The sequence below is a fragment of the Emydura macquarii genome, unplaced genomic scaffold (assembly GCF_026122565.2).
Source record: "Emydura macquarii macquarii isolate MOO-44397 ecotype Brisbane River unplaced genomic scaffold, CSIRO-AGI_Emac_v2 contig_1027, whole genome shotgun sequence".
Classification (NCBI taxonomy): Eukaryota; Metazoa; Chordata; order Testudines; family Chelidae; genus Emydura; species Emydura macquarii.
In genome coordinates, this window is record NW_027131164.1 from 16,661,620 (window position 1) to 16,674,623 (window position 13,004).

Sequence of the window (13,004 nt, forward strand, 5' to 3'; positions counted from 1 at the left end):
ATTCAGACTGGAAATAGGGTGTAAATCTCTAACAATGAGGATAATTAACCATTGGAGCAATATCCATCACTGACATTTTATAAATCAAGATTGGATGTTTTTCTAAAAGATCTGTTCTAGGAATTATTTCTGGAAAGTTCTACAACCTATGTTATACAGGAGGGCATGGATGATTATCACAATGGTCCCTTCTGGCCTTGGAATCTATGAATAGGTGAATCTATGCTTTAATCTCTAAACCAGGCTTTGAATAAGGCTCAGACAGTTTTGCAGTGATAGAGTCTTATCTAAAGAAAATTCTTTTTGAAGTAAAAATGAACAGCTTCAATTGAAACTCTTTTTTACCATGTAATTGTGATCACAATAGACTATTTTTTCTTTAACAAGCACATAACCAGGGTAGGCAGAATTCAATTTTTATTTTGTAATTTCAACAGATGTTTATTTAAGCATTTTTATTTAACATTTGTATTTGTATCTATTTAAATTGTCACAGTTATGGTAAATTACGAGGTGTCAGACAATTATTTAATGACAGTGGATGTTGAAATTCAATAAAAGTTAAAGCTTTATAATGAGTGTCAACATCACGTCAAGATTTACAAAGCAAATGCCTTTAAATCAAACTTTAAGTTCTTAAGAAGCATTTTTCTTACTTTGACGATCCTTAAATTTTGATTCTCAATGGAAATATATGTTGCTTTGTGGGTGTATGGTGAAATCGACATTTGCCAACATTTACCAATAAAAATCTAATCCTTCCAAGCCTACATATAATTCACACAACATTAATGTGACTCATGCATATGCACTGAGGAGAAAAGCTCCTTACTTCTGTAAAGTTGAATACATACTAGAAAGAGGAGGATAAAAATCACAGATAAAAATCTTAGAATATCATCCATTTGTAAAACATAGGAACAAATTCTAGCAAAGATGCTGTGCTAAAGTGTCTAACTTAAGATGAATGATATAATTTACACAACTATAAAATCAATTCCCACCATAGTCGTTTGTTATCACATGACCAGATATTGCTGTAATTTGTTTACAACCATTTCCTGAGATATTCAAAGTTTATTTTAATATAGTAATCAATACCTAGCAGTAGTTGAAAAGACAGAATCTGGGGGAATGAGAACGTTGAAGGAGCAGGATGACCCATTCACAGGAATCTCTTCCCCCCCTCTTTTTTTTTTTTTTTGTAAGCAATGTTAGATTATATTTACAAATATATATAGCAAAAGAACTGTTTCCAATAACCAAAGATGGTTATTCTAAATACAATAAGCTCTCTGGTGCAAGGCACCATTTCTGGGTTCTTTACTTTAAGAAACGAAAAAATATCCAAGCACTGCTAAACTGAAGAGACTTAAATGGCCTATCTTAGCTAGCTAATGATAGCTGTTCCCTCATCTAGTTCAGGGACAAAGAAATTAGCCTCTAGTATTTTTCTTGTCAAGGTCTTTAGACCTGCATGCAGCCTTAAGTTAGCAGTTCTTGGTTTTATCACATTGCATCTCCCTGGAAGGGCGTAAAGGGGGGAAATCTAAAAACTCAGGAGAGAGGGGAAGGGAAAGAGTGGTCACAGATTTTTTCCATTCACTCAGGGTTTTCAGTTCATCTAAAAATAATTTGAGACTTATCAATCATGGAATATCAAGGGAATCTACAAGGAATAAGGCAAATGCCCACAGTGTTTTTCTGAAACCATGATTTTTCATGCAACTATACTGATGAGGAAAAAAAATTCCAGCAGATAGTGCTTGACGTTTACAAGAGGGGCCTGGGGTCTGCAAAGGAGCAGTAGCTTTATTTGCTGTATCTGTACAGGAGCACAATCTATGATTACACAGAATCTATACTTTGAGACCAGACTCTCCGATAATATATGTTGGTACAGCTCCATTGACTTCAAGGATCTCACACAGCATTTACCTGGGTCGGTACAAGTGGCATTCTGTCTCTAGATTTCAGTATCATCATGCAGAAAATCCTCTGGGTACTCTCAAACAGCACACTGACATGATGGATGTCCCACTCCATTAGCTAGTCAGGTAAAGTTTCCACAGACAAGAATGCTGGATTAGCGTGTAGGTATAGCATGTAGTTTGTGCTACTTGTTAGCAGCCTTTGGGGACCTCTAACTGTTCCCCAAAAAGGTAGAGAAGAAAATGGATGGCTGAATAACCAACCTTGCTCTTATTGTTTAATGACCTATTAGCTACAGACAAATGGGCAAAGATCCACAGGCATATGAGTGGATCTCTTGCATTTGAAACTGTTGATCACAAGAGAGTGGTGGACTCATCTTGGAGGCCTAGAAGAAGGAGCATGTGGAAGAAGGAAGCTCATGTGGAAGAAGGAAGCTCATACAGTCCTATCATGTGAAAGAAGGAAGAAGGAAGCTCATACAGTCCTACCATGTGGAAGAAGGAAGCTCATACAGTCCTATCAGGAGACAAATATCTCTCACCATTGCTATTAGGTATTTTATCTTGCTGGAATTCTACATGCCACTATCCTCTCTCTCATTCTATAGCTATAGTGCCTCTAGAGGAGAATATGACACATTATGGATACACAGGATACTCTTCTCTACATTTCTTCATATCAAAGCAAGTAGCCCTATCTTCCTGCCATCAGCTGGTGTGCTACACTCTTCACAGCCAGTGCAGCAAGCATACAAGCACATGGGCCTCTCAGAGCAATTGTGACTGAGAATTCCTCCTGGGGACTCTAGCTACTACAAAGCCCTTCTACACGCCTATCTCACATCCCCATTTACTGTAATATTTACGTAGCTCTAATAAATCTAATGGCACTTAAAGCAAGAATATAGTCTACAATGTGCAATAACACATGCAATGAGAATTTACCATAACTGTCAGTGTTATGATTTAATGAGAACATAGGTAGAATCCAATACCAAGCTGCAACAGACAACTCGTTATTTGATCTCATTCAGAAACTTATCAAGCTCCAATTTAAAACTAGTTAGGTTGTTTGCCCTCATTACTCCTATTGGATAGCTGTTTCAGAACTTCACTCCTTGAATGGTTAGAAACCTTCCCTATCATCTCCTTTCACAATGATTTATCATTGGCATTATTCATTTGCTTATATTTGAACTATTAGTCCTTGAAACATGAAGTTCAAGGTCAAACATTATGGAAGGAAAAAAATACTTTTATTTAAAGTCTTCTGTGATCATGCAGCCATGAAGAATCTGGATAAATCATATTTTGACCTGTTTTCACAAATGCAGTTTGAAACTCACCCTATCTTTCTGTTTCTTAAAAGGGTTTCAAAGAGCTTGGCTATGTCTCAGGCTTCTGAACTAATTCAGAACTTACTTTACAGACAATTGTAAGCATTAAGCAAATATTAGTTAGGTTATTTAATGGGCTGGGTTGTATTATTGATTCTTTAGCTATTTGCAATATGCTGTGGGCTCATAATAAAATAAGTCTCAGGATAACATACTGGATGTGGAAAAGAGAGGGAGGATAGTCCCAGGGGCATGTGTCACTCTCAAAGAGAAAAAGCTATTAGGAGAGCTATAGAAATGCTGCACACTGTTGATCTAAGACACCAGCCCTTCTGTGATACCCATTTTAGCAATGATTTAGTATAGCAAAACAGCAACACTGCAGTTAAACTAGTACTAATCAGCACAGCCAGAAAGCAACTCAGAGGGAAGCCGAAGAAGACTGGGGATGTAAGTTAGAGTTGTTCCTAGCAGGTTAGCAGGAGCGATCAAGGGTACCTTTTGGCAAGTGGACAGAGAGTGGTCATACAACATGTTGTTTCAAAATGTGAATTCCATGATTACAGATTGGTGTCTAATTTGGTGCATGAGCTTTTCCCTGTCATACTGGACTGGAAGATATATAGAAGTTGCATTTTGAATGTGAAAATACTAACACAACCATGAGCCCTTCAGGAGCTAACAGCAGGGAATCCAGGAAGTTTCACCCACACAGCCTCCATCTGCAGTCACCATTTTGGATCTGAACCTTAAAATAAATCCAAAACACTTATGTACAGTGATCAGATTTGAGGAATTCCTTCAGAACACCTTCATAAATACTTTCATCCTGATAGACACAAAAGCTCTTGATGAACTCTGGATCCAATCCTAACTCAGACAAAACTCTCATTGAAGCCAGTAGGAGTTTCACCTGACATCCCAATTAGGCCTTACTTGTTGTGGAGACAAGTCATCACTCACCTAAAATACAACTGCACCTCTGGAGGGGAATATAGCAGCCATTAATGCACAGCAGTACTACAGTGGTAGGACAAGGAGGACATGGGAGCTTATTCTCCAACTTTTTTTTTGGATGACTGATGGACTACCATCAGATCTGGCCAGATTCAGATGTGGCATCTACAAATAAGAGTGTGACTTTATTCTGAAGGCCTGTCAGTAACAAGATAAATAAGTTCACAGTGATTTGAACCTTCTTAAAGAACATTAAAGGATGGTGACTTCACCTACCTGGAATGCATTATACTGTCTCAAGCTTTGTCTACGCACACATTTGCACTAGTTTAAATAAAGAAGTGATTTAAAGCCAATTTATTTAAGCCAATGCAAAACCTCATGGAGACACTCTTAAAATCAGTTTTAGAGTGGCATATATTAATTTAACTTAATTTGGTAAGAAAAAAAACAGATAAAGCTAAATCAAAATAAGCTACTCAAACCAATTTAAGAGTGTCTACATAGGATTTGGCATCAATTTAAAAATATTATTTAAACTGGTGGAAATTTTATGTATAGACAAAGATGTCAGTTGTAATTTGTGGGTTTTTGAACATGAATAGAAAGTGGTGTCAACTGCCAGGAAACCTGGGGGTCATTTTAGTCAGTTTTCCCCACACTTCTGTCCCAATTCTTTAGATATTGTTTGTTTGCAGACAAAATATAACCTGTTCAAACAAAGAATCCAGGATGGAAACTACTTCACCTATGTTAGGCAGCTTAACATGGTGTGCATGCATACTCTTAGTACAGCTGATTGAAATTTTGATTGAAGAATTCCCCTAATAAATAAAGGATTCTGTCAGTCATTTTTAACACTTCGGAATTTAAATATTATTTCATCTTTTCATCCTATTTTGGAACTAAAATAAATGTCAACATGTGGAACAGAAAATTCCATTTTCTGAATAGTTCTACTGTCTAGAAAATGCTTCTTTTGCAACCTCCATCTCATTAATATTTGATATATTAGTTATGCATCATCTGCTTATCAAAACCTTCTCAAGAGATCTATCTTTCCAGTTAGACTCCCTCAGTGAAGTAATACCTATCATTTCTAAGGCTTCTGGCAACATCAAATAGTTCTAATAAGACATTTTGATCAGTTGAATGGACAATAAATAGAACGATGAAATGCCAGCATATATATACAGAAGATTGATTAGTTGCAGAGTGATGCCAAATTAAACAAGAATCTCACACCCATATATTATGCACTCTCCACACTTATGGACTTTGTGCAAGTCTTTTCAACTTCCATATTACTATCTGACAGAAGACTCATGCTATAACAGGGAAATGAGCAGAAAAGGAACATAACTAAATGGCAGAGTCTACTGCACAGTCTTCACACAAAGCATTGGCAGCAACTGCTTCAAAAATTTACTCAACATTTCCCAAGAGCAGCACACTTATTCATGATTTTACAGGCATCAGTCTTGCGCAAATTGTCTTCTCTGCCAGTCTGAGCAACCCAAGCCTGCAATGGTATGTGCTTACATCAATGAGCCACTTAAAGGGTTTGTAAACTCTCCATTTGAATACTGGAAGAAAGAATTAGTCATGCTGGGCTGAACTAGCAGGTTTGGCTTTTGAATTCATCAGCTGATATTTAGCACAGGAAATTCTGCAACAGATCCGAGATCCAAATTGCTACTAGATAATGCAGAGCATCTAGCAGCTTTGAAAGTCAACCTTGCAAGATGTAAATACATGAGAGTGTAAGTCCTACTGCAGACTGGCTAATTCATTGGATGACATCTATGGTACTTCTGTCGGGGCTAACTGCTATTGCCCTTTTGGTCTTTACCCTGTCCATTTCCCAACCTCACTTTTCCTTCCTTGAAAGTGAGGACACCTGATGGCAGCAGACTGTTGCTTTGCCTCTGGTACATTACTCGCTGCTTAATTGCCCTGTTAGTTATCTATTTCAATAGCAGGGATGTGATTCATCTGTTCCAGGTAATGTATACAGTGCTTTAAGTAAGTGTTTTTAGATTAAGCTAAAGTTTCATTGCTGCTGATTCCCTCAAAGAATAACTGGGTATCAGGTTCCAAAATTCAGGTCTGTGAAAACCCCTGAAGTCTACATTACGCACCTCCTCATTCATCCACCCACAATGGTGAGAGCAATAATTCCACAGGCTCTGCTGGGGTTCAGAGTGAGCAGTGCAGGATAGCTGGGATGCTCTTTAGCCTTCCCACTCCCACTCTCCGCTAAAGCTCTGCTGGCTACAGATTTTCCCCACCATCACCTCTGGAGGCATTATCTATTCCAGAACCAAAGAGAATAGGGACAGACACACTAGACACATTACTTTCAACAGGTGGGTGCAATGGCGTTTCTAACTTTTTTAGCAAACCATAAGCAAGCGGACTGAAATTTTCTCACAACTATTCATCAGTAATTAATGAGCAGTTCCTTGCAAGTATTCAAATTCATAATTAAAACATCTGACTGGCCATTTAGATCACATGGTGTGTTTGTTCTTCATTGGATGACCATTAAATTGATGTTCTATACAAGTTCTCACACCACACTTATCACCATACTACCTGAGTGCTCTAAGGAGTAAAGTTTCTGGTGAAGAGATTCATAAATATAAATCTGTAATTCACTTTCCATTAATACTCTGCAAAATTTCCCTTTCAAAGAACATCCCTGCAAGTAAACTTACCCACTAAAGTATTTCCTGACATCAGAAAGGGCCCACATAAAAAGACGTATTCATTTAAAAATTAAAATATTTGCAAGAGGCTTTTTTTGCAGTAGTCATCTCCATTTTCAAGATCAGATGCAAGCAGGACACTGCCAGATGTCCTACACAAAGCATTAAGAAATATCCTGAATAGGGACAAAGTGACAACAGCAATATTAAAGGCAGAGAGAAGTGAAAGCAGCAGTAGAGAAAGCATCAGTGGTGTGACATAAGATCCCTACACATGAAACAAAACAGAAGAGCAGAGAATTAGAGAGTACTAAGAGGTTCTGGCAACTACATCATATATTCAGGCTTCATTCACATAGCTTGAAAGGTCACCAGAACTCTTTGATGGCATCACAGACCCATAACTCAGTTACCCAAACAGTTTTATGTGCTTATAACGTGCACTTAGACTTTCATAACTGAATGAATTGAAGCCTGTAGGCTCGTAATTTATATGGTTGCAAAATCTCATTTACAAGTTTCTACTAGTTACAAATTATTATTGTATACAAGTTTTGCTAGTGAAAAAAAAATCAACATATTTCTACTGTCTGCCTATTCTACCCTCCCCCCTTCTTTTGCTTTTGCCTTGGCCAGGGCCTTACAGATTTAGGGTGGAAGCCTGAAAACTTTTTATTTTAAATTTTATAAATATTAAGGGGCTTGTGATCCTTATGTGATCAGATGCATTGAATGCATTACTCACAAGAGAGTTTGCAGGATCAGTCCCTTACTTTCTAAATGCAATGTTCTTGGTTGTTAGTTAGCACACAGTTATGATATACAGCCACGTCTCTCTGCTATTATTAGCTTATGTAAAACAATATTGCATATATTAAAATAAGGGGGTCCAAACATTACAAGTAAACTAGTCATCCTGAAAGTATACCACATACCCAAAAGATCACGATCAGCTAACACGAACTGTGACATCAACCCCTGATACACCTTCAAAAAATAAACACTATATGCATAAGGAAGCTAACTAATTTGAACCACAACTAGTAAGTTACATGAAGAATCATATATATTTTACTGTTTCAACCAACCAGTTAGGATGTTGCAGTTTAATTAGTACTTGAAGCGTGTCTCACTCCTTCCACACCAACCCATGAGAAGAAAGATCAGAAAACTGGGCATGTTTGTGACCTTTTTTAAAAAAAAAATCAAATGAATAAGCCAACCTCCTCCACTCCTAACAGGGTCCTGGGTACAGTTTAGGACTTGGCTCTGATGAGATTTAGAACAGTGTAGAACAGTGTAACACACTACTGATTTCCACCGAGTTACTCCCAATTTATAGTAGATTAAGGGAGATCAGAATCAGACCCTCAGAAGCCTTAGCTCAAGTGCTTGGTGAACCACTTTTATATTCCATTAATGGATTTGTTCAATTTATGCTGAGACCACTTGGGTCAGATCCTCAAGAATTACTCTTGTAGAAGCTATGTTTGCCCAACAATTACATTATTCCCAGTGACAACATAATCCTGTTTTTACACGTCTGTAGAAGTCTCTCCCGCTAGCCCCAGTATGTGTCCTCTTCCAGAGCCCTCTGGAACATCAGCATGCAAGCACTCTCCACTGATACTCTACTCCAAGCTTTGACTTGTCCTTTTACTTACCCATGGTGTAGTGCAATGATACAATGATGGACTGCAGCCCTTGTTATTGCAGATGTTGCAATTGCCATAATTACTTACAGCCTGCTGTTCAGCTGCTGCCCCTTAGTCCATCTTTTATTCACAGGGGAATAAGTTGCTGTGGAATTAGTCAGTCAATCTTGAAATTTATCTGATTGGGTAATTCTATCAATTCCATGGCTGTTTACCAGGACATTCTCTCCAAGGGACCAATTAAATATGCATAAATACACAAATAGCAATTATTGAGTGGGTTTGGTTGTTTGTTGGGGAGCTTTTTGTTGTGAAATTTACAACGTTTCTAAGGGGCTCCAGGTGATTACTACTCCTTCTGTGACATATTGCTACAGTTGTGCTCAGCAGTGATTGGAGGGGGCCCCCCTTCATTTTATATTATATATAATAAGGAGCAGGAAGTGTGGGGAATTCCCATAAGAGCCCCTTTCCTTTCGGATGATATCCGAGGTTGAGTACAAAATAGCCCAAAGCTGTTGGCCTTCTGCACATTTTGCAGGGCTCATTTGTCTGAGCAGGCAGTGGCTGAGGATGGGATTTCTGTCTGGTGGAAGTGTTGTAGAATGGAAGCCTGAAATTGTATTGTCCACTGACTGGTAATCAAATGAGATGTGATGTGGCAGGTTACAGGGTATGGGAAAAAGAGGAATGCTGTTTCAATGATGTGCATTGTAAATTTCTCTAGTATTGTGTCAAGATCAGCTACAGTTTTATGGGGAGATTCTTTAAGATCAAAATAAAATATTTCATGATTTACCGAAGTCCTCCCCATCACCATTCAAAACCAATCACCTTATCTTAACAGCTATAAGTGTATTCCTTTCTCACTAGCAGATGGATCTGAACATGAAAGTACACAAAACGTACTTGCTTACAGCTGGTTCAGCAGGGATATTTCTTGATGAAATCTCTGCCACCATGCTTCATTAGCAATGTGTTACAGCAGATCAGACATAGTGGTAGAAAAGACCTTTATTGAGTCATGCATAGACCTCTCTGCTCTTATGTGGCATCTGTTTGTCTGGTGACAGCTGGGCCCAGCTTGCACTCAGAGCCATTGATGTCAGACCAAACAGGTCCTTCCTGAAATCCTCTCTTTCTCCAGTTACAGTTTTCATAAGACAAACTAAGTGTCTGAAATCCTAGCAAACTGTGCCAGAGTTTAAGGACGCCATGGTCAAATGGTATCAGATGAAGCACTGAAGCAAAGGAGGACGAGCAGAAGACCATACAATACAGAGCACACCTCCAGCTTTGAAAGTCATGGATCCCATATACTAAAAACTAGAAAGATTGCTGCATGAGAAATTCCTTAACCTGATTTATAGGTTACCAGACTCCTATGGATTTATTAGATAGAAAGGGTCCTCTAATTTCAGAGGAAACACAATTCCAAGTTTTAAAGGATCTTTGTGCAGTTTGAGGAGCACTAAGACCAGATGCATTTCACACACATGGTACCCACATGAAGAGGGCCATAATCCAAATTAGCAATCCAATTCATTTAACCAATATTCAAAACTTCATCTAAAACACGTTGATCATCAATGTGGCACTAATTAAAAAAAAAAAACCCAACAACAACAACTCAGGAATTCTTGTAATGCCATTAACAATGTATACAATGCACAATGCTTTCAAGTAATAGAAAAGAATCAAGAAAGTTAAAATCCGCAAAGTACTGTATTGCATACAGTCAGCACCCTTTAGTTTTAATAGGCATATAATGTTTCGGAGATTAAATATAAACATCTGTACCATAAAGTAGCAAAGAAAAGAATAAATACATCTGCACCTTCCAACTCTGATTCAGCAGAATTGAAAACAACCATAGTAATGTCCAGTTACTCTGTAAATCACTGCAGCAGGATACCTGATGACAGCTTAAATATTTAACTGGCTATTTATTATAGTGTACTTGGGCAATAATTAATGCATTCTTGTTATTTGTACTGCGTCATTGCCTAGGAGTCCCAGCCATGGACCACGACCCCGTTAGGCAAAGTGCTGCACAAATCTAGAACAAAGATAATCCCTGTCCCAAAGAGTTTACAATCTAAGTAATCACTATTTGTATATTATGCAGTTTAAACACCCCAGCTGGCCTTCCAGTCATGGCAAACTATGAAATTAGGATTTCTTTCTTGATTCAATACCTCCCTTTTGTATTGCAGCACTTACACAGGCCTGATCCTCCACCATCAGAATCCGTGCCAGCAGCCCAGATCCGCAAAAGTATAGCACTTTGATAAATACCTTTGAGGATCTGGGCCAGCGCTCCCACTGACTTCAGTGGACAAAGGATAAAGAAATGATGTCTGTTATAGCATAGTCTTAAATAACTAAAACCAATTATTAAAAGTACTTTTAAACATCTTTCGGATCACAATTGATTTTAAAAAATAACATTCTGGAGCTACACAGGGACAAACATGCACAAAACCAATTAACACATTAAGCACTAATTTAAAGTGACTTAAAGATTTACCCAATACTAACCACAATTGCTATTGCAGTTTACTGTCATTTATTGCCTCCCCAATTTTCCCTTCCTATAAAAGCTGTTGCCTGTTCTTAAGCCAGCATGGAACACAGAGAGGAAAGCCAGACAAAACCCCCTTCCTTGCTCTTTTTATGGCACATGGTTAAAAAAAAAAAAAGTGTGATATCCTGGTAGACAAGTAGACAGACATTAGCACTAATAGGCAAGGTAATAGGACTTCAATCAATCATTCCCCACTTGGCCCCCCAAAGCCACCAGATATGCAAAGGTCTGTGGAGTTAGGGTCTGGCCCTGTAAATCCTTACTGAAATGAGATGTCCCATTGAGTATCTGCATGAGGAAAGGTCTGCAGGATCAGGCCTCTGCCCATGAAACAGAAAAGAACTATAAAAAATGAATCAACCAATAACTATATATTAAAAATCATGATAAAACACCTTCAGGGGGCATGTTTGAAGCATATAAGCCAGTCTGTAATTTAAGAGTCAGGAGGGAGTTCTCTGGAAGCAGGTTATCCCATAACAGTCTGATGCAGGGTTTCATAAACTTTCTTCCGCACCCTCAGGTGCTTGCCACTGCCAGTGAAAGGACACTGGATAACAGGGAGCACTGGACTGACCTGCTCTGACAGTTCTTGTATTCCTCACACACAAGTGCTTAGTTTTTAAATACATTTTAGTGACCCAATCCAACCACAAAGGGATGCACATGTAAGAAGACAGCCTGGGTGACTGATTGGATCTTTTCTGTACTTAATTTCTATTATAACTTAAGCAAAAATCTTTAAAAAGCCATGTACAGTGGGCAGCCATTAAAATAAAAACCATGCTTCCCTCCACCAATCGTAATAAAGTGCACAGAAATGTTTGTTTCCCACTTTAATGGTAGGGAATTCTAGAAATACTGCAGTAAAGGTTCTTGAGGTACTACAGTAACACCCTAATTCTGCCAGACCCCTGTGTCTAAGCAAGGCCCCAGAGAAGTAAACGGCTCTCTGCAAGAGTATGGGGTCTGAATGAACCATTGCAGAGATCATTGAAGAATTGGGGCTTATGTGGCTCTCTTTTAATCACATTAACTGCACACATAGAGGGTGATCTAGTTTTTGGTTTTCTCTGTTTATAAATACCAGGAATAACCTCTGGAGACTCCTATGTAAATTTAATTTTGCAACTACATCTCATTCTTCCCAGCATAAGAAACCCCATAGAACAAACAGCCCTGCCCAAATGCTGGGCTCTGATGGACCTGGGGACAGGGCATGAATTCCCAAACTGATCATCCTGCAGAAAGAACACCTTCTAGCATCCTCCTCCCACTGACAGTGAGGGAGTTCCAGCACAAGTGCTTCTGCTGATTCCCATCATGGTAACAACATGGCATGGGAGACAATCCCTCAGGAAATCAGGTCCAAACCATTTAGGGGTTTAATTATTAACACCAATGCCTTGATTTCCACTCAGAACAATAGTAGTAGCCAGTGCAGATCCTGGAGCACTAGTTTTGTGTGTTTGTAATGCTGAAAGACCAGCTGGCAGCTCATGCCAAGACTATTGGGCCTCACTGAACACTGACAAATATATAGATGGAAACCAGTCTGGCTCACCTATGTGTTAGTATTGTTAAAATAGAGATTAGAGTTATAATAATGGGTTTAGACTTTATGGAATGTTTGTAGGATGTTGCATGTATAAATCTTATTTATAATACCTGTTCCCCATGTCATAAGGTAATGTTTAAGTGTTTGTTCTGTAACTATAATATTGCTAAGTGTGTAAACCACCCCAATCAGGGGAGAAGCATTACCACATATGAAATACTAGTTTACCACAGGTGATGTTATCTCCTCCCCAACGGAGGAAGAC